The sequence below is a fragment of the Phyllostomus discolor genome, chromosome 12 (genome assembly GCF_004126475.2).
Source record: "Phyllostomus discolor isolate MPI-MPIP mPhyDis1 chromosome 12, mPhyDis1.pri.v3, whole genome shotgun sequence".
NCBI lineage: Eukaryota > Metazoa > Chordata > Mammalia > Chiroptera > Phyllostomidae > Phyllostomus > Phyllostomus discolor.
This window is the reverse complement of record NC_040914.2, coordinates 7,185,139-7,208,924: the sequence shown is the minus strand read 5'-3', so window position 1 is coordinate 7,208,924 and position 23,786 is coordinate 7,185,139. Positions and strand designations below refer to the sequence as shown.

Here is a 23,786-nt window from a genome sequence, read left to right as displayed (position 1 = left end):
GCCGCCTGGGAGTTGTAGTCTTCCACTGTGCGGATTCCCGGCCAGCCCCCTGCCCAGAACCCCTCTGCCAGCCACTGACAGCAGTGCGGACTTCGTGGGGCCAAGGAATCCTCCGGGGGTGAAAAGCCTGGCCTCGGATCCTTCCTGAGACCCAGAGGCCGAACACCTGAAGGAGGTAAGGAGAACCGGGGAGCGTGCCTCACAGACCCTGCGGGGACTACGGCCCAGGGTCGGGTCGAGGGCGTCAGACACGCTTCGCAAAGCGAAAAGGTGCTATGTAAAGGGAGGCTACTGCCCAGAGCCTTTATCTTTGCCCGGACGTGATCGAGGCTGCTCCAAGGCCCCGGTGAGGGGGGAGGGGGTCCCTATCTAGGTGCACGCCGGGAAACGTAGTCCGCTCGGACCCGCGCTGCGGGAGGCAGCCCACAACCCCTGGCTTCTGGAGTTGGTTGGTGGCACCAGCACGCTAGGGAGAAGAGTCAACGGCGAGGCCTCTACGAGGAAGACGGGGGTGGGAGGATGTGTTTGCTGTCCCGGGGATAACACAGCCACAACTGCCTTCCCCTCTAAGCTATGGGTTCCTCTGTCTCCTCAGTCAGAACTCCTACCCGCAAGAATCCCCGCCTTCCATGATAGGAACTTTGATTAGTGGGTGGGAGGCAGAGAGGGCTTAGACCCCATTGTACAGATGACGCGTAGAGAATTGAAGTCCAGGTCTAGAACTATAAATGACATGGCAAGAATCAAAGGCGGATTTTTAAATTAAAAAACAAAACTGTGATTTTTAAAATGTCAGCCCATGAATTCATTTTATTAATTTTTAAATTTATTTTTTCGATTACAGTTTGAATTCAACCCTTTTTTTGGTATTACTTTCAGGTGTACAGCACAACTGACAGACATTCTTATAGGTTATAAAGTGTTCCTTCTGATAACTGAAGTGCCCACCTGGTACCATAAATAGTTATTACAGTATTGTTAGCTATATTCCCTATGCACTACCCTACATCCTCATGCCTGTTTTGTAACTACCAATCACCATATTTTGCCATGTATAATGCGCACTTTTGTACCCAAATTTTTGAGGGAAAAATAAGGGTGCGCATTATGCATGGGTAGTGCTAATTCTGTATTAAACCGGCTTTGCTTGTTTTTGATCACTTAAAAGCACACATTACACACAGTGCAAAAGCAATCACAGTGAACTTGAAAACTCAACTTGCTGTGATACCTGGTGGGCTAACCAGCCAACTGCAACCTCTTGATTTGTCAGTAAACAAGCCCTTTAAGGCCCTAAAGAAGAAAGAGTGGACATCTTGGATACAGTCAGCTGGTAATGATTTAATCACCTATAAGCAGGATCAAGAAAGCATCCATCGCTTAGGTTTGTGATTGGATCCTAAGGTCATGGAATGGTGTCAAGAAGGAAGTGGTTGTGGAATGGTTTTAAAAATGTGGCACCAACAATGCTATGGATGGAACTGAGGATGCTGAAATTTACCGGGATGAGGAAAGTGACTCTTCAAAAGACACCAGTAATGTAGAAATTGAAGAAGATAATACTTCTGATATTGACAGTGATGAAGAGTTCTTGGCCTTCTTTGATGCATAAATATTGTAAATTTGTTACAGGTGCATAACATTCCTTGCACCTTGTATCTGTTCTTGTGTTTTGTAATTATTTGTTACATAAAATTTCTTGTACCATAGTATGTTCACAAATAAGTGCTAAAATTCCTTTATAATACAAAAAAACCCCAACTATCTAAATATAACTAAATAAATAATTGAATTAAAAACTTAAAAGATTTTTTTCTGAAAGTTTGGGCCCAAAATGTGGGTGCACATTATACATGGCAAAGTAGCACTTCTTAATCCCATCGCCTTTTTTTACCCTGTCTCCCAATACACTCCCCTCTGAAATGCCCTTGAAAAAGAGGGGGAAAGAGAAAAGAGCTGGCAGCGGTTCAGTGACTTGTTCAAGATCTGCAAGCTTGTAAAGGGCAAAATTCTGGGTCTTTTCACTTGGCCTCTCCTGAGTGGTCTGAGGGTCTGGAGGGAGGATTGAAGAGGGGGACTCCATTGGGCTCTGGTTCCCAAACTCTAGAGAACTGCCTCACAGTCCCCCTGGGGGTTGTTCCACTCTCCGAGGGAGGGGGGGTACCTGGATCCTGACTACCTGTAGGGCACATTAGGACCCACCAAGAATGCTTGTTAGAAGAGAGAAGACCTGTTTCGATCTGAGTACCGATGGTTCTGTTATTATAATCTGATGCATGCAGTTCCTGAAAAACTAGAGTTCTGTAACACAGTGCACTAATATAACAAGGCTTTATGATGTCAGATAAGAACTTACAAACCTGTAGAAAATTTAAAAGAGCCTAGCATTTATTGGATTCAGACGGAGGATACACCTGGAAGCAAGATCTCAAGAGAGTGTAAAAAATGCTTCCGAGAATGACAGTTTGCAGTTGCTTTTTTGCATTTGAAATTAAAGAGGGAACATAAAGAATAGTACGCGAAGGTGGGAGAAAGCAAGGTGGAGATAGGATTACTGTACAGGCTAGTTAAAAATGTGCTCTGTTGTAACTTCAGGGCAAGATGGTGGCATAGGTAAACATGGCTCACCTTTTTGCAAAACCACATTAAAATCATGCCTAAAGTATAGAATACTCATCACTCAGAACCATCAGAAATCAAGTTGAATGCAAGCCTGACAACTATGGAATTAAAGAAACCACATCCATCCAAACTGGTAGGAGGGGTGGAGATGTGAAATGGGCTGGTCCCACATCCACATGTGGTGGATAAAAATTTGGGAGGGATATCTCAGGAGTAAGGAGTCCCAGCCCCACACCAGGACCCCATCCCAGGGTTCCAGTGACAGGAAGATAAGTTCCCATAACTTCTGGCCACAAAACCCAGCAGGGATTGAGTCAATGGAAGAAACTTATGGAGTCCCAAGCAGTTCTCCTTAAAAGATCCCACACATGAACTTACTCAGACTCACTCCCTCTGAGCTCCAGCATCAGGATAGCAACTTGAAAGGCATCAATGGCATAGAGGGAGAAGCTGAAGTGTCTGTCGTCAAGATGGGAGCTTGGAGATAGCTTTCTCCAGACAGAAAGGTGGGCAGAGGCCAATGTCCCTTTTCTGAACCTTTCCTCCACAAAGCCACAGAGCTGGCAAGTGGGTGCCATATCTGAGTCTCGATCAACCTAGCTAACACTGTTTGCTCTTCCCTGGGGATCCCCGGAGATGCCATCCACCATAACTTACAGGCCTACCCAATCTGCTCTTACATGTGAATGGCTGGTCTTGGCTCATGCTTCACAACTTCCTAAATCCTATCAAACACCCACCCAGCCTCAGTAAGTCCCAGCTTCCAGCCCCCATACCTCTTGCTAAATGGCCCCAGGCCTGGCACTAGCAGCAGCCAGCCTAAGTGCGCAGCTTGACTTTGGCTGGGAATCTCTAATCACAACACAAGTAGCAGCCATTTCAGATTGCTTTGTAGCTCAGTCAGGGTGCCCCTGGGCAGAACATAAGTGGGGGTGACCTTGGCCTGTACCACCCAGGAAACCCCAGACCCTGTGCACCCAGTGGACAGTTATAGACCACATCATAGCACCACCATTCTGCCCCTGCACAGCTGAGCCTCTACAGAGGGTGGAGGGTGGAGGAGGATGGAGGGTGGAGGTTGGAGCTCTACCTAATACATAGAAACAAACACATGTAGGCTGCCAAAATGAGGAGACAAGGAAACATGGCTGAAATAAAGGAATAGATCAAAGCTCCAGAAAAAGAACTAAACAAAATGGAAATAAGCAATCTATTGGATGCCGAGTCCAAAACACTGGTTATAAGGATGCTCAAGGAACTTAGTGAGGACTTCTAACAGTATAAAAAAGACCCAGTCAGAAACAAAGGATGCACTAATTAAAATGAAGAACAATTTATAGGGGAAAAACAGCAGAGTGGATGAAGTTGAGAATCAAATAAATTATTTGGAATGTAAGGAAGCAAAAAGCAACCAATCAGAACAACAAGAAGAAAAAAGAATCCAAAAATATGAGGATAGTGTAAGCAGCCTCTGGGACAACTCCAAGCACTCCAACATTTGCTTCATGAGGGTCCTAGAAGGAGAAGACAAAGAGCAAGAAATTGGAAATCTGTTTGAAAAAATAATGAAAGAAAATTTCCCTAATTTGATGAAGGAAATAGACATGCAAATATAGTGAGCATGGAACCCCAAACAAGGGGCTGCAAACAGGATGGATTAAAGATTAAAGATAAAGAGAGAATCTTAAAAGCAGCAAGAGAAAAGCAGGTAGTTACCTCCAGGGGAGTTCCCATAAGGCTGTCATCTGATTTCTCAAAAGAAGGGATTGCTAGAAGGGATTGGAAAGATATATTTAAAGTCATAAAAGCAGGGACCTATAGTCAAGATTGCTCTACCCAGCAAAGCTATCATTCAGAATTGAAGGGCAGATAAAGAGCTTCCCAAACAAGAAAAAACTAAAGGAGGTCATCGTTACCAAACCATTATTATATGAAATGTATAAGGCACTATGAACAATAAAATGGCAATACATACATATCCATCAACAATTGAATATGAAAACAAACTAGGCAAACAAGAAGAACTGAGACCGAATCATAGATACAGAGGGCATTTTGAATGTTACCAGATTGGAGGGGTGAATAGGTGAATTGGTGAGGAGATTAAGAAGTACAAATAGGTAGTTACAGAATAGCCAGGTGGATGTAAAGTACAGCATAGGAAATGGAATAGCCAAAGAATTTATATGCATGACCCATGAACATGAACAATAATGTGGGGATTGTCTAAGGGAGTTGGGTGTGCTGGGTGGAGGGGTCAAAGGGAGAAAATTGGGACAACTGTAAGCATAATCAATAAAATACAATTAAAAATGTACTTTCTTGACGGTGGTTACCCTCTGAGGGTTATGGAAAATGGGTATTTTAAATATGTGTTAATATAGATGCACAGAAACAATGGGCAGGACTTCCTTAAGGCAAAGATAACTCTTTACTAAGGAAGTTATATGCCTGGGATGTTGACTACCCACCATGGTCTGCCCTGTTAGGAATTTATAATCAGATCACCCAGTGATTTATTATAGTGCCCCTTTTTCACCCACAAAAAGAAAAGTAGGATTAGAGATGGATTGTTCAAAATGTATGCAACGTTATAACCAGAGTGCTAAAAAATACAGTAACAATTCTAATAGGAATACTAGCACAGTTAAATTTTTCACAGATATTTGCGCTTAGCAACATCCTCCGTCCCTTTGTGGTTGTAGAGTCTGGGGCTTGTCTGGAGGTATTAACTTGGAAATGCTGGCCTGGAGATATTCAATTCTAATGAAGACTATTTTCATCAAGATTAAAAATTGAATCCTAGGTGTAGCCTTCATTAATCTACTATTTTAAGATGGGAAAATAAGTTGCAGGTTCTTCACCTGCATTCACAGCTTTGCCACGTACCACAACCTTATTGCAAGGATTGTGGTCTTTGAAGCCACTAAATCAGCCACTGTGGGTGTCAAAGAAAATATTTTCTGCAGATAGGCAACTTTTTTCTGTAAGATCTTTTATTACTAAAGCTGTCCTCTCCCTGCCACCCATTGCTTCAAAACATTAACTTCCTGGAGAAAATTGCATATTAACCGACATGCTTGTGTCATGCTGACATCATTACCCTGTTTACCAGCTGCTTATGGGGTGATTCAAGTCAAAGAAGCAGGCGGGCAACAGAACAGGTGGTGTCCAAGCATATGCCTAGACTTGGGTGAGGAAAGGGACCTGCCTTGTTCTAAACTGGTTGGGCACTGCAGTGGCCATGGGGAGAAGTGGGATGGAATTAGTCAACTTCATTTAACAAGTCCTTTGGATTTTAATTGGGATTGTAATGAAGTTAATTTGGGGAGTATTTATGACTTTTTAACATTGAATCTTCTGTCCTTGGACACATATAATTTTCTCCTGAGATATCTTGTACATGCTTTCTGTGGTTCTTTCACTGGGACTTTACTGTTTTTATTTATTTATGGCTGGGATTTTATTTTGTTTTAATCAGTTACTACTGTTTTTCTTTTTTTTTAACCCTCACCTAAGGATATACTTATTGATTTTAGAGAGAGAGAGAGTGAGGGAGAGAAAGTGAAAGAGAAACAGCGATCATGTGCCTTTGGTATACACCCAAGTGGGGATGAACATTCAACCTAGGCAGGTGCCCCGACCGGGAATCAAACCCACGGATTTTTGATGTGCTGAATGATGCTCCAACCAACAGAGCTACACAGATCAAGGCTGCTGTTGTGTTATTAATGTGGCTCTCAGATCTGGCTACCTTGTTGAACTCTCTCTTAACTTGTTCTGGAATAGCTTGACATACTTTCCTAGCTAGTTGATTTTGCTGTCAGAAAAAAAAAAAAGAAAAAAGAAGGTTTAGTCTTTCCAATCTTTGTAACTCATTTCTCTCCCTTTGGCTGTGACTTCTGACAACTGTTGGATAATAGTGATGATAACAGACAATCCTTGTCTTGTTCTGGACTTTCAAAGGAGTAACACTAAGGTTTCACCACTAAATATTTTATTTTCAGTAGATTTGTAGTAGAAGTTCTTTACTGAATTCTGTTCCTAATTTGCTAAGAGGTCTTTTTATTAAAGCAGGTATTGACTTTTATGAAATCCTTTGTATACATTTATTGATATGATCAGATGTTTTTATTTTATGGCTTAATCTGTTAACATTGAACCATACCCTTCTCTCTTTCACTATTGCGAGATTTGATGTAATAATATTTTATCTAGGATTGTTTTGCATTTGTTTTCATAATGGAATTGGCCTATGGTTTTTTTCCTTGTGCTGTCCTTGCCCAGTTTTCACATTGGGGAAATGCCAGCTCTGTTCTTTTTTTTTTTTTTAAGTATGTTTTATTGATTATGCTATACTGTTGTCCCATTCTTTTTTCTCTCCTTTCTTTCCCTTGGCCTGGTACCCCTCATCCCTCCAATATTCCCCTCTTAGAGCATATCCATGGTTCATACTGATAGATGTTTCTCTTACACATCAATATTTCTCTCCCTCTCTTTCTCCCTCCCTTCCTCTCTCTCTAAAAATAAATAAATTAAACCTTTAAAAAAGAATTTGTTGAGCTTTCTTTTTTGAGCTGGTATGTGGCTTTTTGGTTTTGTTTTGGAAGTGCTCTGTATGTGTTTTTAAATGATGTACATTCTAGTTGTTGGGATCAGAAGTGTGATTATATAGGTTTATTATCTAATTTTTATGTACTTATTTTTTCTTATTTATATTTTTTTCTGTTTGTGCCTTCCAGAAAGTATAATGAAGTCTCCCATTATGAATGAGGATATGTCCATTTCTCCTTTTAGCTGTATAAGTTTTTACTTTATATATTTTGAAGTTATGTTGTTAAGTGCATAAGGGTTTATCATATTAACATATCAGTGAATTATTTCTTTTATCAGTATCAAATACCCTTTGTTGTTCTTCCCAATGATTTTTGCTTTTAAGGCTCCTTTTATTAACATTTCCTTGGCGTTTCTTTTCTCATTCATTCATTCCTCTTTTATTTTTATTTTTTAGAGCTGATTTTGCCATACCATCTCGCTCCTGACACACTATTAGCAATACCTGTGTAAAGCTACTCTTTCATGTTCCTTCTCCCCGTATCCCCATTTCCACTTCTATTTCTTCCTCCATCACATAGGCACACTTAATGTGTTTAATTTATGGTTCTTAGATATGTCTATATTTCTAAAAGTTATATAAAAATACAAACATGTCCTATGTGTTATGTAAAATTTCCCAGGCTGGAGGAGGGAAGAAAAAGGCTGAGAACTCCTTCATTACAGGAAGAGTTTATTAAGGGAACTTACACATGAGGTGTGTCTTAGACAGCAGCCAATCAATGTGGATATCCTCTGTCCCCCTAATTTTGTGTTTCATAGTGAGTCCCTGTGCTGGGAAAGGAATGTGTGTATAATCTGCTGGGGGGTGGGGGGGTGGGACTGCCACATACCAAAAGGCTCTTTCACCAGAGCTGGTTAAGAGACAGATAATGGCCAAGGGCATTTCACTTCCCCAAGGCAGAGCACAAGTTCTTGTGTGAATCCCTGGTGGGGCGCAGGGTCTGGGCTCCCCTAGGAGTCAAGGCTGCAGATTATCTTTAAGATGGAGTTAGCCCTGTCTGCATGCTTATGTATATGTGTAATATATATTTTTGTATATACATATATGTTTTAAATTTACAAACATGGTATTAAGTAAACTTCTATTTTTCTTTGTTCAATATTGTTTTAAGAGAATTCCATGTTTTTTTAAACATCTAGATCATTGTTTCCAATTGCTGCATAGCACTCCAATTTATTAATTCACCACCCTTAATTATTCACCTACTGATGAAGACTGTCAGTGCCTTGAATCCTTGCTACTACAAACAATACTTCAATCAACAACCTTGTACTTATATCCTTTAGGACTTGTGCAAGAGTTTTTCGGGATTACATACCTAAGATTGGGATTGCTGGACCATAGGACATATGCACTGAATTATACCAATGTAGGGGTGTGATAGTTCCAAATTCTACATGTCTTCACTAATTCTAATAACTTCAGTAATAAGTTCTTCTCTGGCCTTCTAATTTTGGGCACTCTGGTGGATTTAAACTGACATGTAATTTCCTAACTTATTATGATGAGGTTGAGCATCTTTTCAGACTTGTTAGCAATTTGGATTTCCTTTTCTCTTAACTGTCCATTCGTATCTTTAACCCATTTTTTATATTAGGTTTCTTATTCTTAAATACTTGCATATTTTATTGTATATTCTGGATACTGATCACTTTTTTGAAGCTGAAGACATCTCCCAGTTTGTCAGTCATTAGTGAGCTTTTCCAATCATGTCTTTGTTTGGAAGAAATCTTTCATTTTAATTTTCAATATATGGTTTATGTTTTCTGTATTTAAGAATGTTTACTCATTCCAAATGAATAAAGACTATTCATAAAGATAGTCTGTATTTTTCTGCTAGTGTTATGGGTTGAATTGAGTCCCCCGCAAAAGACATGTTGAAGTCCTAACCCCCAGTACTCCTGAATGTGATCTTATTTGGAAATAGAATTGTTCTAGATATAATTTATTAGATTAAGGTGGGGTCATTCTGGAGTAGGGTTGGCCCCTAATTCAATATGATTGATGTCCTTCTAAGAAGACAGCCATTTAAAGATGGACACACACAGGGAGAATGCTATGTGACAACAAAGGCAAACATTGGAGCTATGCAGCTGCAAGCCAGATTGCCAGCAAACCTCCAAAAACTAAGAGGAAGCAAGGAAGGGTTCCCCTACAAGTTTCAGAGGGAGTACAGTCCACTGACACCTTGATCTTGGACCTTCAGCTTCTAAACTGTGAGGCAATGCTCTTCTGTTGTGTTAAGCCACCTACTTTGTGATACTTCCTTCCAGCAGCCCTGGGAGATGAATATGCTAGCTTCACAGATTTATCTGTCATATTTAGGTCTCTACTCCATTTTTTTATCTTTGTGTTACAGTGAAAGGCATGGTACTACCTTTCAAGTAAAGGTACTTTACTTTTCTCCTTATGAGGAGTTAGTTTTCCCAATACAATCCTTTAACAATCCATCCTTTCTCTTACAATTAGGATGCTTACTCAAATTCCTTGAGTTCTTTGATGTACTGGTATCTATTTCGGGCTTCTCTACTTTGTTCCCTTGATCACTTTGTCTGCTCATGTGCTATACCACCTTTGTTTCCTCTTTTTAAATTCTGGCTTTAAATATATTTTATGCAATACAGAAAATCTCTCTCTCTCTTTTGCCATTCTTATTTCATTGTGGGTCTTGACTCTTACAGATACATTTTTAAATCTGTTTATTGTGTTCCTCAAAAAAAATCTTTCTGGAATTTGGGCCTGCATTGAATTTATTGATTGATTTGGGTACAAGAGACATCTTAGTATTAAATCATTACACTCATGAACATGGTTTATCTTCCAATTTGTTAATTTTGTTTTACATTTATTGATTTTAGAAAAAGAGGAGGCAGGGGGAGAGAAACATCCATTTATTGTTCCACTTATTTATGCATCATTGGTGGTTTCTTGTATGTGCCCTCACTGGGGATTGAACCCGCAACCTTGGTGCATCAAGACGATGCTCTGACTCACTGAGCTGCCAGATAGGGTGCCCAATTAACTAGATTTTAATGTCCTTTTAATAAGATTAATTTTTTTCATAAACATCTTTTGGATTGATAGGTGAATTCCTAGATTACTTTTTAACTTTTGTTACTAATCTGAATGGAATCCTCTATTTTGTTAGAGTTTCTAGCTATTTATTATTATATAGGGGAATGCTATTCATTTTTCCAACTTGATCTTTTATTTGGCCAATTTGCTGAGTATCTTAGTTTTTTCCCATTGCTTTGGGGGGGGGGGAGGAAGAGAGAGACAGAGACAGAGTCAGAAACAGAGACAGACAGGTGAGAAACATCATGTGAGAAACATCAACTCGCTGCCTTTTTGTACATGTCAACCAGCAATCCAACCTGAGGCCCGGCACATACCCTGATCAGGAATCAAACCCCTGACCCTTCCATCTAAGGGACAGTGCTCCAGCCAACTGAGGCACAGCAGCCAGGGCAGTATCTTATTAGTTTTAAAGGTTTGGAGTTTCTCTATAGAATACCAAATGACATCCACAGAATGACAGTTGCGTCATTCCCCTCCCATTTCTTAGACACTTATTTAGAATGAGTTACTGCCATGGCGAGCCCCCCAGGAGTGAACAGTGGTGAGGGTGGCCAGCTGTGTCTTCTTCCTGAAGAAGGGAATGACTTTAAGTTTCTGTGTGAAGTGTGAAGTTTCTGGGACATTTTTGGTAGAGAATCCTTATCAATTTATGGAAGTTCCTTTCCATTCCAAGTTTTCTGAGAGTTTTTATCATAAGTAGATGTTGCACTTTATCAAATGCTTTTTTCAGTCTGTGGAGGCGACCATGTGTGAACTTCCCTCCTTTACTCCCCAACGGAGCACACTCACTGCATTGTTAGTGTTCTCATGCCTACCAGAACCTACTTGCTTGGTGATGTTTGGTTTTTATTTTTAGTACAGTATTTTATTTGCTTATCTAATATTTTATTTAGGAATTGTATATACACTTAGAAAGTCAAATGGACCTCTAATAGTCTTTTCCCAGATTGTCCCTATTCAGTTTAGAAATCAAGAATATACCAGCTTCATAAAATAAATTCCTTTTCACGCTCACTTTGGCAGCACGTGTACTAACATTGGAACGATGCAGAGAAGCTTACTTAGCATGGCTCTGCATGAGGATGACGTGCAAATTTGTGAACCATTCCATATTTTAAAAAATAAAATAAGGTAAATTCTTTTTTTCTCCCTGTAATGATTTGTGTATTGTAAATGTTATTTGTTCCCTGCAGGTTTGGTAGAACTCCCTTGTTAAGCCTTCTGGGGCCTCTTTTAATTAAATTTTCAGGTTCTTTAATAGTTATTGATCTGTCATAGTTGACTGTTTCTTATTTCAGTATTGACATTTTCTATGCTTGTAGTAACCTGTTCATCTTGTCAAGATTTTAAAATATATTGGTTTATATTGTTCAAAATTTTATTTTATTATTTTAAAATATTTACATCTGTAGTTCTTTCCCTTTTTGTTATGCATTATATGTTTATTTGCATCTTCCTTTTTTCTCTCCATCAGACTTGCCTGATTCATTTCCATCTTACTAGAATTTCAAATAGCCAACTTTTGTTTTTTGTTAATTTTCTCTATCTTATTTATTTCTACCTCTAATTTTTTCTTCTTGTTTTTGGGATTTTCCTCTGTTGTTTCATATTTTAGTTCTTAAGCTAAAGCTCTCTTCATTTGTTTTTAATCTCTCTTCGTTTTTAATCTTTTTTTTTAACTACCCCTGTAAAAAGAAGGAGAGAGAAGGAGGGATGGAGGAAGGAAGGGAGAGAGATACATAGAGAAACAGCCATGTGAGAGACAAACATTGATTGGCTGCCTCCTGTACATACACCTCAATCAGGAATTGAACCTGCAACCTAGGTATATGTCCTGAGCGGGGATCAAACCCATGACCCTTTAGTGTATGAGACAATACTCCAACCAACCAACTGAGCCACATTGGCTAAGGCCCAATCTCTCTCTCTCTCTCTTTTTTAAAAGATTTTATTTATTTACTTTTAGAGGGAGGGGAAGGGAGTGAGAAAGAGAGGAAGAGAAGCATGCAATAGATACATTGGTAGGTTGCCTCTCACACACTCCCAACTGGAGACCTGGCCCAAAACCCAGGCATGTTCCCTGACTGGGAATCGAACCAGCAACCTTGATTTATAGGCTGGTGCTCAATCCACTGAGCAATACCAGCCAGGGCCCAATCTCTCTTTTTTGATAAAAATGTTCAAAGCCAAATGTTAATAACCCTTGAAACACTGCTTTGGCAGTGCTTTTTATTGCCGTTCAGTTCTAAGGTGTGGACAAAAAAGTGCCACATACTAAACCTGACAAGCTTAGGGGAGACTTTTGTGGTGGCCTTATTAACTCAGAGAACTAAAGTAACCACAAAGGATGGTTGGAAGTTAAAACATTAACTCAAAGCATTTCATGGCAGGCAGTCATGTCCTAGTCTAGAATCTTTCCTAACAAAAGTCAGTCTTTACCTTAATTAAACTTGTCTATTGTCTTTTTGCATCCATGATAACATACCTTTGGATTGTCAAAGTAATTTCCTTTTTCCAGACCCCTCAAAACACAGATACTGCACCAGAACAGCAAAGCGGAGACTATAGATTCCCTCACTGTTACTGAGTTAACTGTTGACTGTGAACTACCCTGTACCCACCTATGTAAAAGAAGTAGGTATCTATCATTTTACTTTTTATCCAAACCCAGAAGTTTCCCCACTTTGCTTTCTCCCGCCTCCCTAATTTATCACCAGTGGATTTCATGGAACCCACTTACGTCCTCTCTTTGGATTGTAATGCATAAGGCAGGGTGCAGAGCTGCCATTCTCTGGAGCATTTTCTCAGTCCGTTGAGGTTTTGCTTCCTAGCAATTATCAGTTTGGCTCAGATAAACTCACAAAAATTCTTATAGATTTGGACATTTTTTACAGTGACAAAGGATTTATTTCTTTTGTGTTTTATTTTTTAACTCAAGAGTTAATCATATTATGTTATTTAAGTTTGGGGGCTTCTATATTTTTGGGTTTTTAGAGTTATCTACAGTATAACAAAGATATCCTAGAATGCAGTGCCTCACAAAACATTCCAGAGTGGGTAGGTAGCCTTGCTCCAAGGGGTCACCAGGTCCTGCCTTTTAAATTTATTCACTTAATTACTTACTTACTGAGAGAGAGAGAGAGAGAGTGGGAGAAGAGAAGGAGAGAAATACTGATGTGCGAGAGAAACATTGATCACCTCCTGCACACCCCAACTGGGGACATGGCCTGCAACCTAGGCTTGTGTTCTGACCAGGAATTGAACTGGCAACCTTTTGTTTTGCAGACAATGCCCAACCACTGAGCCATACCTGTCAGGTGATCCTTCCTTTCTTATTGTCCTGTTCTGAGCATCATCCTGATTCATGTGGTTGAAGCCATCTCACTGTCACCAAATCTGTGTTCATCCCCTAGGGCTGGGCCAACAAAGGGATGAGGTTGGGGATATTGAATCTAGAAGGTTGAAGGGATACTCCTGTAAGAGCCAAGACTCAGACCTCTGGTGAGAGGGCATCGGACAGCTGGTACTGGTACATTGGAGGCAGAAAATGAGACAGAATATGGAAAAACAGCAGTCAACTGCTGTTATCAGGCAGAAGAACCATTGGGGTGATGAAGACAATAGAGAGCAAAATAGGAAGAAGCAGGCACCTTCTGCTTCTAACTATTCTGTCTCTCTTTCTGTGCTCCCTCTTGGTAGAATCTCATAGAAAGCCAGCTGGCAAGGGGGGAATGTGATTTGTAGATTCCCAGCCTCAGCACCACAAGGGCCATTATGAACAGGTGGGGCTACAAAACAATGAATTAGTAACCCACACAGTCCATCCACACTTTTGATTACTCAGTAGCCATATATACCTTTCTACACATAGTTGACCTTCCATTCAACAACCATACAATGCCATATTTCACATGACCTTGAACAAAGAAGCTCTCATCTGCTCCCCAGTGAGGGGAGATACTGAATTTCTCCAGTCATCACATCCACCCATTTTGCTTTCTCTATTATTCTCCTTTTATTTCTCACTTTTGTTTGGATCAAATCTCCTCCTAACACATCCATTTCCCTGTTTACACTATATTGAAACTTTTACATTTAGTTTCTCTTTTTTCAGTGGTTACTCTCACAATGTTATGTGCATTTTTTAAAAGATTTTATTTATTTATTTTTAGAGAGGGCAAAGGAGGGAGAGAAACATCAATATGTGGTTGCCTCTTGTGCACCCCCTACTGGGGACCTGGCCTGCAACCCAGGCATGGGAACCTGACTGGGAATTGAACCGATGACCCTTTTGTTCACAGGCCGGCACTCAATCCACTGACCCACAGCAGCCAGGGCACAATGTTATGTGTATTTAACAAAATCCTTGGCTCTCTGGTAGAGGCATGGAGTGGGTGGCTGCAGCCTGTGCTGGGATGAACCACGTTCTCAGCGGAGGTAGTGGAGCCGAGTTGGAGCCATGACCACTACAGTGGTAGCAGTTGGACTGACTGTTGCTGCTTCAGGATTTGCAGGCCGTTACGTTTTGCAAGCCTTGAAGCATATGGAGCCTTAAGTCAAACAAGTTTATCAGTCTATCAAAATCTGCCTTCAGTGGTGGCTATTACAGAAGCGGGTTTGAACCCAAAATGAGAAAATGGGAAGCAGCATTAATACTAGGTGTAAGCCCTACTGCCCAAAAAGGAAAGATAAGAGATGCTCATTGATGAATTATGCTTTTAAATCAGCCAGACAAGGGAGGATCTCCTTATATAACAGCCAAAATCAGTGAAGCTAAAGATTGACTAGAAGGTCAAGCTAAAGAGTGAAGTAAATGTATGAAGAATTTGAAAGTTCTCATCAGTTATGTGTGCAAGTACCAGCTTTTTATAAAATGTCCGAAAGCTACAAATTTTAAAAATGATTTAGCACAAACTAAGTCAAGCCCTTGTATAAGTTTGTTTAAATTTGAGGATTCTGTCAGATTACAGAATAGTTGGAAATTACTGCTCAATAATTATGGGTAGATACATACCATTTGAATAGAAATAGTTTTCATTACTCATTTAGCAAATAATTTGGTGCTTACTCAAGGCAAAGTGAATATGAAGGTTTCTGCTCTCAAGGAACCCAATCTAATAGGAGGCTGATAAACTCATAATTCAAATACAATGTGATAAATACTGTGATAGAATTAGCATAGGTTGTTATAGTAAACTCATCTCATTGGGAAGAAAGGTTGTCACAGTACAGAGAGCTGGCTCAGCGGCTTGAAGCTGTGCATTTAAAAATGTATTTAGCCACAATTTGACCTAAAAAAATCAATGTAGGTATGTGTATGTCACTGACAAGATTCAGATTTCATACATTAAAAACTTGATTTAAAAAAGTCCTCTTCATTTATATGTTTTCCAAGATTGTTATTCTTTTTTAACACCAAAGTTTTGACATTATTGCTGTACTTTTCATAGAGTAAATATATGTCTACCGTTCACTTTGTTTCCTATTTCTTTTTTTTCTAACCCTCACCTGAGGGTATATTTATTGATAAGAGAGAGAGAGAGAGATATCAATGTGAGAGAGAAACATCAATTGGTTGCCTCCTGTATGTGCCACAACTGGGGATTGAACCCACAACCTAGGTATGTGCCCTGGCTGGGAATCAAACCCACAACCTTTTTGGTTTACTGGACCAACTGAGCTTCCTGGCCAGGGCTAGTTTCCAATTTCTTTTCTCATCATTCTTTTTTATATTTCATACCTTCATTCTAGAATTATCTTTCTTCTTTCTGAAGAATATCCTTTAGAAGTTCTTTGGAAGAGGGTATCTTGGGAATTGGTTCCTAGTTTTTGGTGTATCTAAACAATTTTATTTCTTCTCTTGAAAGGTTGTATAAGACCAGTAAATCCTAAAACCAGGGAACATCTCCCTTATGGTCTGAATAATTATTTCTCCCCCTACTCCCACACCCAAATTCTCATGTGAAAACTCTAACTCTCAGTACCTAAAGTGACTGTATTTGGAGACTGGGCCTTTAAGGGATTGTAATTCTCTTTGATGGTTATTTTATTTCAGCACTCTCAGCACTTCTAGGATCTCATTCCATTGTTTTCTGCTATTATCATCCTGTTGTTATTGAGAAATAAAAAGCAACACTTCTGGCTATTGTAATGATTTTCTCTTTAGTATGCTAAGGTTTACGGTATGTCTCATGTGGATCTATTTTTAAATATTCTGCATGGGATTCATTAGATTTTCTGAATTTGAGGAAGAGTCTTGTCAGTTCTGAAAAATTCCCAGCTGTCACTTCAAATATGCTTCTCCCCCTTCTATCATCATTTTCTAAAACATAAATTAGATGTATGTTGGACCTTCCCACTCTGTTACTTATTCCTTAACCCATTCTTTGTAATTTCCCTCTTTTGTTCTCCCTGTGCTACACCCTGTGTAACTTCTTCAAATATGTATATTTTCTAGTTTCTTCCTCTTTCAGCTGTGGTATAAGCTATTTAATATGTCCACTGGGTTTTAAATTTTTCACTTCTCTTGTTTATACTTTTTCTTGTTCAAATCTTCCTCATCAATCTTTTTTTTAAAAAAAGACTTTATTTATTTATTTTTACAGAGGGGGAAGGAGGGAGAGATGGAAAGAAACACCAGTTGGTTTTTTTTTGTACGCCCCCTACTGGGGACCCAGCCTGTAACTCAGGCATGTGCCCTGACTAGGACTTGAACCCATGACCCTTTGGTTTGCAGGCTGGCACTTGATCCACTGAGCCACACCAGCCAGGGCTTCTTTACCAATCTTGATAGTCTGTTTTTCCTTCAGCAGTCACTAGTGTTTGAAGTCTGCCTTTAATTTATTTAAAAATTTAATATATCTTATATTTGTATCTTATAGTTTCAATATTTATATCCTTTTTGACTCTGAAGCTGAGGTTTATTGCTTCTGTTTTTGTAGTTTGTGGACCTCATTTTCTTGGGATTTTATCTGTGGAAATTCTTTAAGGCCTGTGTTTAAAATGCATTTCCTGGGACTTCCAGCCAAGATGGAGGTGTAAGTAGACATGCTTTGCTTCCTCGCACAACCAAAAAAAGGATAACTACAAAATTAAAAATAAAAAACAACAAGAACGTCCAGAAAATCAAACTATATGGAAGTCTGGCAACCAAGGAGAAAAAAGAAACATTTATCCAGACCATACCACAACGCAGCAACATAGGTTGCCCCACCCTGGTGATTACCTAAGGCTCTGCCCCTGTTAACATAACAGGTGTACTAACACAAAGAAATATGGCTCAAATGAAAGAACAGATCAAAACTCCAGAAAAAGAACTAAGTGATGAGGAAATAGCCAATCTATCAGATGCAGAGTTCAAAACACTGGTAATCAGGATGTTCTCAGAAATGATTGAATACAGATACAAAAATAGAGGAAGAAGTGAAGGTTATGCAAAGTGAAATAAAGAAAAATATACAGGGAACAATGAGTGAAGGGAAGGAAATTGGGACTCAAATCAATGATTTGGAGCAGAAGGAAGAAAGAAACATTCAACCAGAACAGAATGAAGAAACAAGAATTCAGGAAAATGAGGAGAGGCTTAGGAACCTTTGGGACAACTTTAAACATTCCAGCATCAGAATCATAGGGGTGCCAGAAGGAGAAGAGGAAGAGCAAGAAATTGAAAACTTATTTGAACAAATAATGAAGGAGAACTTCTCCAATCCGGCAAAGGAAATAGACTTCTAGGAAGTCCCAGAGAGTCCCAAAGCTCAGAGAATCTCAAAGAAGTTGGACCAAGGAGGAACACACCGAGACGCATCATAATTGCATTGCCCAAGATAAAAGATAAGGAGACAATCTTCAAAGCAGCAAGAGAAAAGGAGAGAGTTACCTACAAGGAGTTCCCATAAGACTATCAGCTGATTTCTCAAAAGAAATCTTGCAGGCAAGAGGGGGCAGGAAAGAAGTATTCAAAGTTATGAGGCAAGGACATACATCCAAGATTGCTGTATTCAGCAAAGCTATTATTTAGAATGGAAGGGTAGATAAAGTGCTTCCCAGATAAGGTCAAGTTAAAGGAGTTCATCATTATCAAGCCCTTATTATATGAAACGTTAAAGGGACTTATCTAAGAAAAAGATGATCAAAACTATGAATAGTAAAATGATAACAAACTCACAACTATCAACAACTGAACCTAAAAACAAAAAACAAAAACAAAGACAAACTAAGCAAACTACTAGAATAGGAACAGAATCACAAAAATGGAGATCACATGGAGGTTATCAGCAGGGAGGGGAGGAGGAGAATGGGGGCAAAGGTACAGGGAATAAGAAGCATAAATGGTAGGTAGAAAATAGACAAGGGGAAGTAAAAAATAGTGTAGAAAATGGAGAAGCCACAGAACTTATATGTATGACCCATGGACATGAACGGAGGGGGTGGAGGGATGCTGGTGGGAGGAGGGGATGTTGGGTGGAGGGGGATAATGGGGAGAAAAAAATGGGACAACTGTAATAGCATAATCAATAAAATATAGTTAGAAAAATAAAATGCATTTCCCTGGATAGAGTTAGTGTTTGCTTATGCCATGGACCTGTGAGAATAGCTGACTTGGGAACACTCTGAAATTTTGCCTAGAGGTCTTTCAGGCCATGCCGATACTTCGAAGTTAGGTTCTTAAGCCCACCATTAGCAATTCTCATGGGAAACTTTCTTTCACTTTACTAATTATAGAGGCAGAGACAAACATAGGTTCCCACCTTCTTTTTTTTTTTGGCTTTTTGTTTGTTTTTAGGGGCATTTTTTAAAAAGGTACCACTGAGGGTACCTTTTGAGGGTTCCAACTGAGGGCTCTGGAATTTTATATAAAGGGCTCTGATCTTACCTCTCACTCTGCTTGAGTCCCAGGATTTTGCTTTTGTGTAAATGTTCTATTAATACCCAGGCTTAATGCAGAGAACACCAGAGGAGCGGTGAGTGTACAGCTCCCTTTACATCTCTGGGTTCGTGCTTTCTTGTTTTTGGTCTGTAAGGACAAACTTTAAGAATGAAACAACCAAGAGGAAGAACCTGTGTGCCTGGGCTCCCAGGCCTCCTCTGCAGTCCTTCATTAAATTAGAGAGCTAATTTACATAATTAATCACACCCATTCATTTTAAGTTAATTATATCTTGTCCCTTACTTTCATGGACAACAAATTCATTTACTCATTCATCCAATTGTTACTCTCCCTGTTCAGAGAAACCCAAAGGACCAGGGAATATCTCTGTTATAGACTGGAATGTGTCTCCTACTCTCACCACAAATTCGCATGAGGAAGCTCTAACCCTCAGCACCTCAAAACGACTGTAGGAAATAGGGCCTTCGAAGATGTGATTAGGCTAAAATGAGGCTGTTAGGGTTGGCCCCAATTCAGTCTGACTGGGGTCCTTGTAAGAAGAGGAAATTTGAACACAGAGACACCAGGGATATGTGTGCACACAGGCAAGAAGGCAGCGGTCTTTGAGCCAAGGAGACCCCAGAAGCCAAACCTGCCTTCACCTTGATCTTGAATGTCTAGCCTCCAGAACTGTGAGAAAACAAGTTTCTGTTGTTGCTTAAGCCACTCAGTCTGTGGTACTTTGTTACTGCCGCCCTAGCAAACTAACACTGTCCCGAATGCTGCAGTTTCAGACACTGTCTTAGCCTAGAGGGAGGAACCACGGTTTCATCCTGGAGCCCTTCCAAGCTGTCCACATCACACCCATAGCACAGCCTGGTTTGGCAGACAGACTCATCAGCCCAGACTGAGGATGTATCCCAGTCACGCAACATCATGTTTCTCTTTTCAGAGTGTCATTCAAGTCCTTCTGCTCACGACTGAATCTGAGGAGAGGCAACATCTTTGTGATGCTCCAGTCTTTCCCAGATGTCTTAGTTTAGAAGACCTGTGGGGTGTGCTGGAAAGGAGGACCGGAGGAGGTGAGAACAGCCGGAGTTAGGAAGACGGAAGAAGGAAGAGGGAAGCAGTCTCTCAGGCATGAAACCAGGTTTCTCCCAATAGCTGTGGGTGAGGAAGGTATTTTGTGAGGTCTGGAAAGACACAGGGAAATGCAGGAAGGGAATGATATACCTATTAACCTTATTCATTTCTTCCCCCACCCTTTTTCTATGACAAATTCATTTTCTCATTGAAAACATATTTACTGAGCATAATCACTGTATTGGTCCGCAGTCGGAAGGGGACAGCCGGTTTCCAGCAGCTCCAAGTCACTCCGGTAGGAGAAGCACTGAGCATGCGCAGACAGGAGTGTTGACCGTTTCAGAGGGGGCAGTAGGGGGCGCTGCAGGAGCACGCGCACAGAAAGACCCGACCGGATTTGAAGGTTTCAGTGAAGTTGAGACCTGAAAGCAGAGGAGGTTGAGGGAAAGGGTTCCAGGCAAAAAGAACCGTGTTATCAAAGCTTTAAAGTAATTCAAGTGTCAGTTCACAATACTGAAGCTGAGTGGCTGGACTGTGGGGTGTTGGGGACAGTGGCAGGGCTTGAGGCCACAAGCAGAAGCCTGTTTTTAAGGAAAGCGTATTTCAGACTCTCCCTGAAGTCCAGTGCAAACTACAGGGTTTAACAGTGTGACTTGACCTACCCGGATGGTTGGATCATGTTTGGAAGGCTGCTGCGAGAGATGCTGGTGGCTTGGAAGCGGGTAACTTCCGTGAGCACTGAGAAAAGTGACAGATTTAGAAGCTCTGGAACATCCTAAAGGATCTGATATGGGGCCAGGGAGAGGGAGGAACTAGTGTGACTCTCAGGTTTTTAGGAAGGCTGTGCAGAGCCAGAAGAGAAGAGGGTCTACATGTCAGTCTAGGAGATCTGTCCATGGGAAACAGGGCTTTTTAAAAAAGAAAATAAGAGTATGGAGAAAGAGTAATAATATCTGGAAACAGCATTGTGGTGCCAAGGGATGGCATATTGTGTCATTGTTCAAAATATTTGCTGGCTCTCCTGAAAGACACCCCAGTTGGTATTGGCCTTGGCCATATGACTTGCCAATGAAATGTGAATACAAGTGATGCCTAAGTGGAAGCGTCAAAAGCAAACTCACGGCTGTCCATGTGTCTTTGCCCTCTGCCAGGAGATTGGCAATGCTTCGGCAACTGCCCCGTGAACGAACAGCCTGGGTCCCCAAGTGAAGACAGGGAGCAAAGCCCAGCAGACTCGGGCTGGACATGGTGGGCACGCTACCCCTCTCTTCCTTTAGGCCTTGAGCTGTTTGGCAGGTGCAGGGAATGAAGAGCCTCGCATGAGGACTGTGGTGCTCATCTTCAGGGAAGGAGCCGCCTTTAGTTAAGGTATGAGTTGGAGGTGTTGCCCGATGGTGGTTTGTTGCCCGATGGTGAATTGGTGTAGGCATCAATTCAGATGCCTACAGGAATTCCCAATTTGGGGTGCAGTGAATAAGGAAACTTTATTTTGTGAAAATGGTTTGATGGTAATACAGCATGGCTGTGAGGCTGACCTGGGGCCAGGCCCCTCTTTAGCTAGGCAGCTGCACTCCTTGATGGGCCCCCTCTGCTGTGCCTCTCTGCTCCGTGGCGCCAGCCTGTCGGACTCAGCCAGCATGAACTGAGAGGCCAGCTCCATTCTGGGGCATGCACTGCCCTGTTCTTGGTGGAAAGTGTGCTCTCATAGCTGGGGGGAAGCTGGCTTATACAAGGGGGGACCCAAAAAATGAAATGTATTTATTTAAAATTTGTGTATTTATTCTTACATGTTTAAACTTCAGTCACCTTCAAAGTACTCTCCATTTGATGTAATACACCTATTGAGATGTTTTTTTCCACTACTTAAAATGGTTTAACTTGTCGATTTTGATGCTTTTTAGTGCTTCTGTTGTTTTTGTTTCACTTCTTCCACATTGGCTAAATGTTTTCCTTTGAGGACTTTTTCATCCAGGGAAGCAAAAAAAAGTCACTCAGGGCAAAATCAGGTGAACAGGGAGGGTGGGGCATGGGGGTCATGCTTTTTGGTTAAAAGCTGCTGAACACTCAGTGTGGCCTGGGCAGGTGCGCTCGTAAATCATCCATCATGAACTACCATCCAGTTCTTCAGCACTTGTTTTGTCCTAATTTTGGTAATGACATCCATGCTGATGCCTAGTACAGATAAATATACCTCTCCTCTCCACTAGACCCTCACACAGGTTTTCCATCTCTTTGCTCCCACCCTTATAGAGAGGAAAAGGGGTTTGTCCAAAGACCCACAGGGCAGGTTGAAGACTGAATCCAGGACTTTCCCCACTACATCTTAGAAGGAAGTGGCTCTCTCAGCTCTCTAGGAAGGTGACTCCAAGAAGTATCCAGCAGGCACGGAGTGTATTAGTTTCCTGTTGCTGCTGCAACATATTACCAGAAACTTAGTAATACACCCTTATTGTCTTAGTAGTTTGGGAGGACAGAAATCTCAGGTGAGTCTCACTGGGCTAAAATAAAGGTTTTTCAGAGCCATTTCCTCCTGGGGGTGCTAGGAAAAGATCATTTCCTTGCCACTTCCAGCTTCTAGAGGCCACCTGTATTCCTTGGCTCATGGCCCCTCTCCATCTTCAAAACCAGCAATGGCATCACTCCAACCTCTGCTTCCATTGTCCCATTTCCTTCTCTGACTCTCCTGCCTCCTGCTTTCATTTATAGGGAATTTTGCGATTACACTGGGCTCACTTGGATAATCCAGGATCATCTCCTCATCTCCAAATCCTTGGCTTAATCACATCTTCAAAGTTCCTTTTGCCATGTAAGATACTTTATCGACAGGTTCCTGAGATTAGAACATGCACATCTTTGGGGATCAGTATTCTTCCTCTCACAGGGGACAAGTTGGCAACTAGCTGCCAGGCATCAACACACTCTCAGGGTTCCTCTCCAGTGTCCCCTGCTGTGTGCTTATCTCATTTCTTTTTCTCCTCCCATTTATCCCTGTCCTTGGAGCTCATTAAGACAGCTATCATCAGCTAGAGGCATTTGCTCCAAGTCTTCTAATTCTTATGAGTGGTGATCCAAGCTAAGGCACCCCTTGACTACAGGCCGGGGAGTGAGCTTGATCAGACACCACCTCTTGGTGGAGCCTCCAGAGCAGCACAGTCCCAGAGAAACTGAGCCACAGACGCTGGTCACATACACCCTTTCAAATTTTCTAGGAGTCCTATTTTATAAAAGTAAAAAGAAATAGATGGAATTGATTTTAATAATATACATTTAATTTAATCCAATATATCAAAAATATTATCATTTTAGCATTCATTCAATATAAAAATTATTAATGAGGTATTTTATGTTGAGTCTTTGAAAACTGGTGTGTATTTTATTTTTCAGCACATCTCAGTTTGGACTAGCCAAGTTGTAAGTCCTAAATAGCCAACCATGCCAGTGGCTACCATAGTGGACAGTGCAGGCCTAGAACATAACCTCTGCAAGGGTCCCTGGGCCTAGAACATTCCCTGGTGCAAC

At 40.8% G+C, this 23,786-nt stretch overlaps 1 long non-coding RNA gene, 1 other non-coding gene and 1 pseudogene across 3 annotated transcripts; all 3 read left to right on the top strand.

Moving 5' to 3' along the window:
- Positions 1-17: 17 nt before the first annotated feature.
- LOC118497489 lies at positions 18-23,779 on the top strand. Of its 2 annotated transcripts, XR_004900013.1 has the most exons (5): positions 64-175; positions 20,137-20,266; positions 20,611-20,755; positions 21,422-21,635; positions 23,652-23,779. It is a non-coding gene; the product is annotated as an uncharacterized LOC118497489 (long non-coding RNA). The 2 variants fall into 2 exon arrangements; XR_004900012.1 differs by lacking the exon at positions 20,611-20,755 and having other exon boundaries at positions 18-175; positions 21,419-21,635.
- On the top strand, positions 11,326-11,435 carry LOC114511772. The gene has a single exon (XR_003685739.1). It is a non-coding gene; the product is annotated as a U6 spliceosomal RNA (small nuclear RNA).
- On the top strand, positions 14,611-15,126 carry LOC114511729 (annotated as a pseudogene).
- Positions 23,780-23,786: the final 7 nt, after the last annotated feature.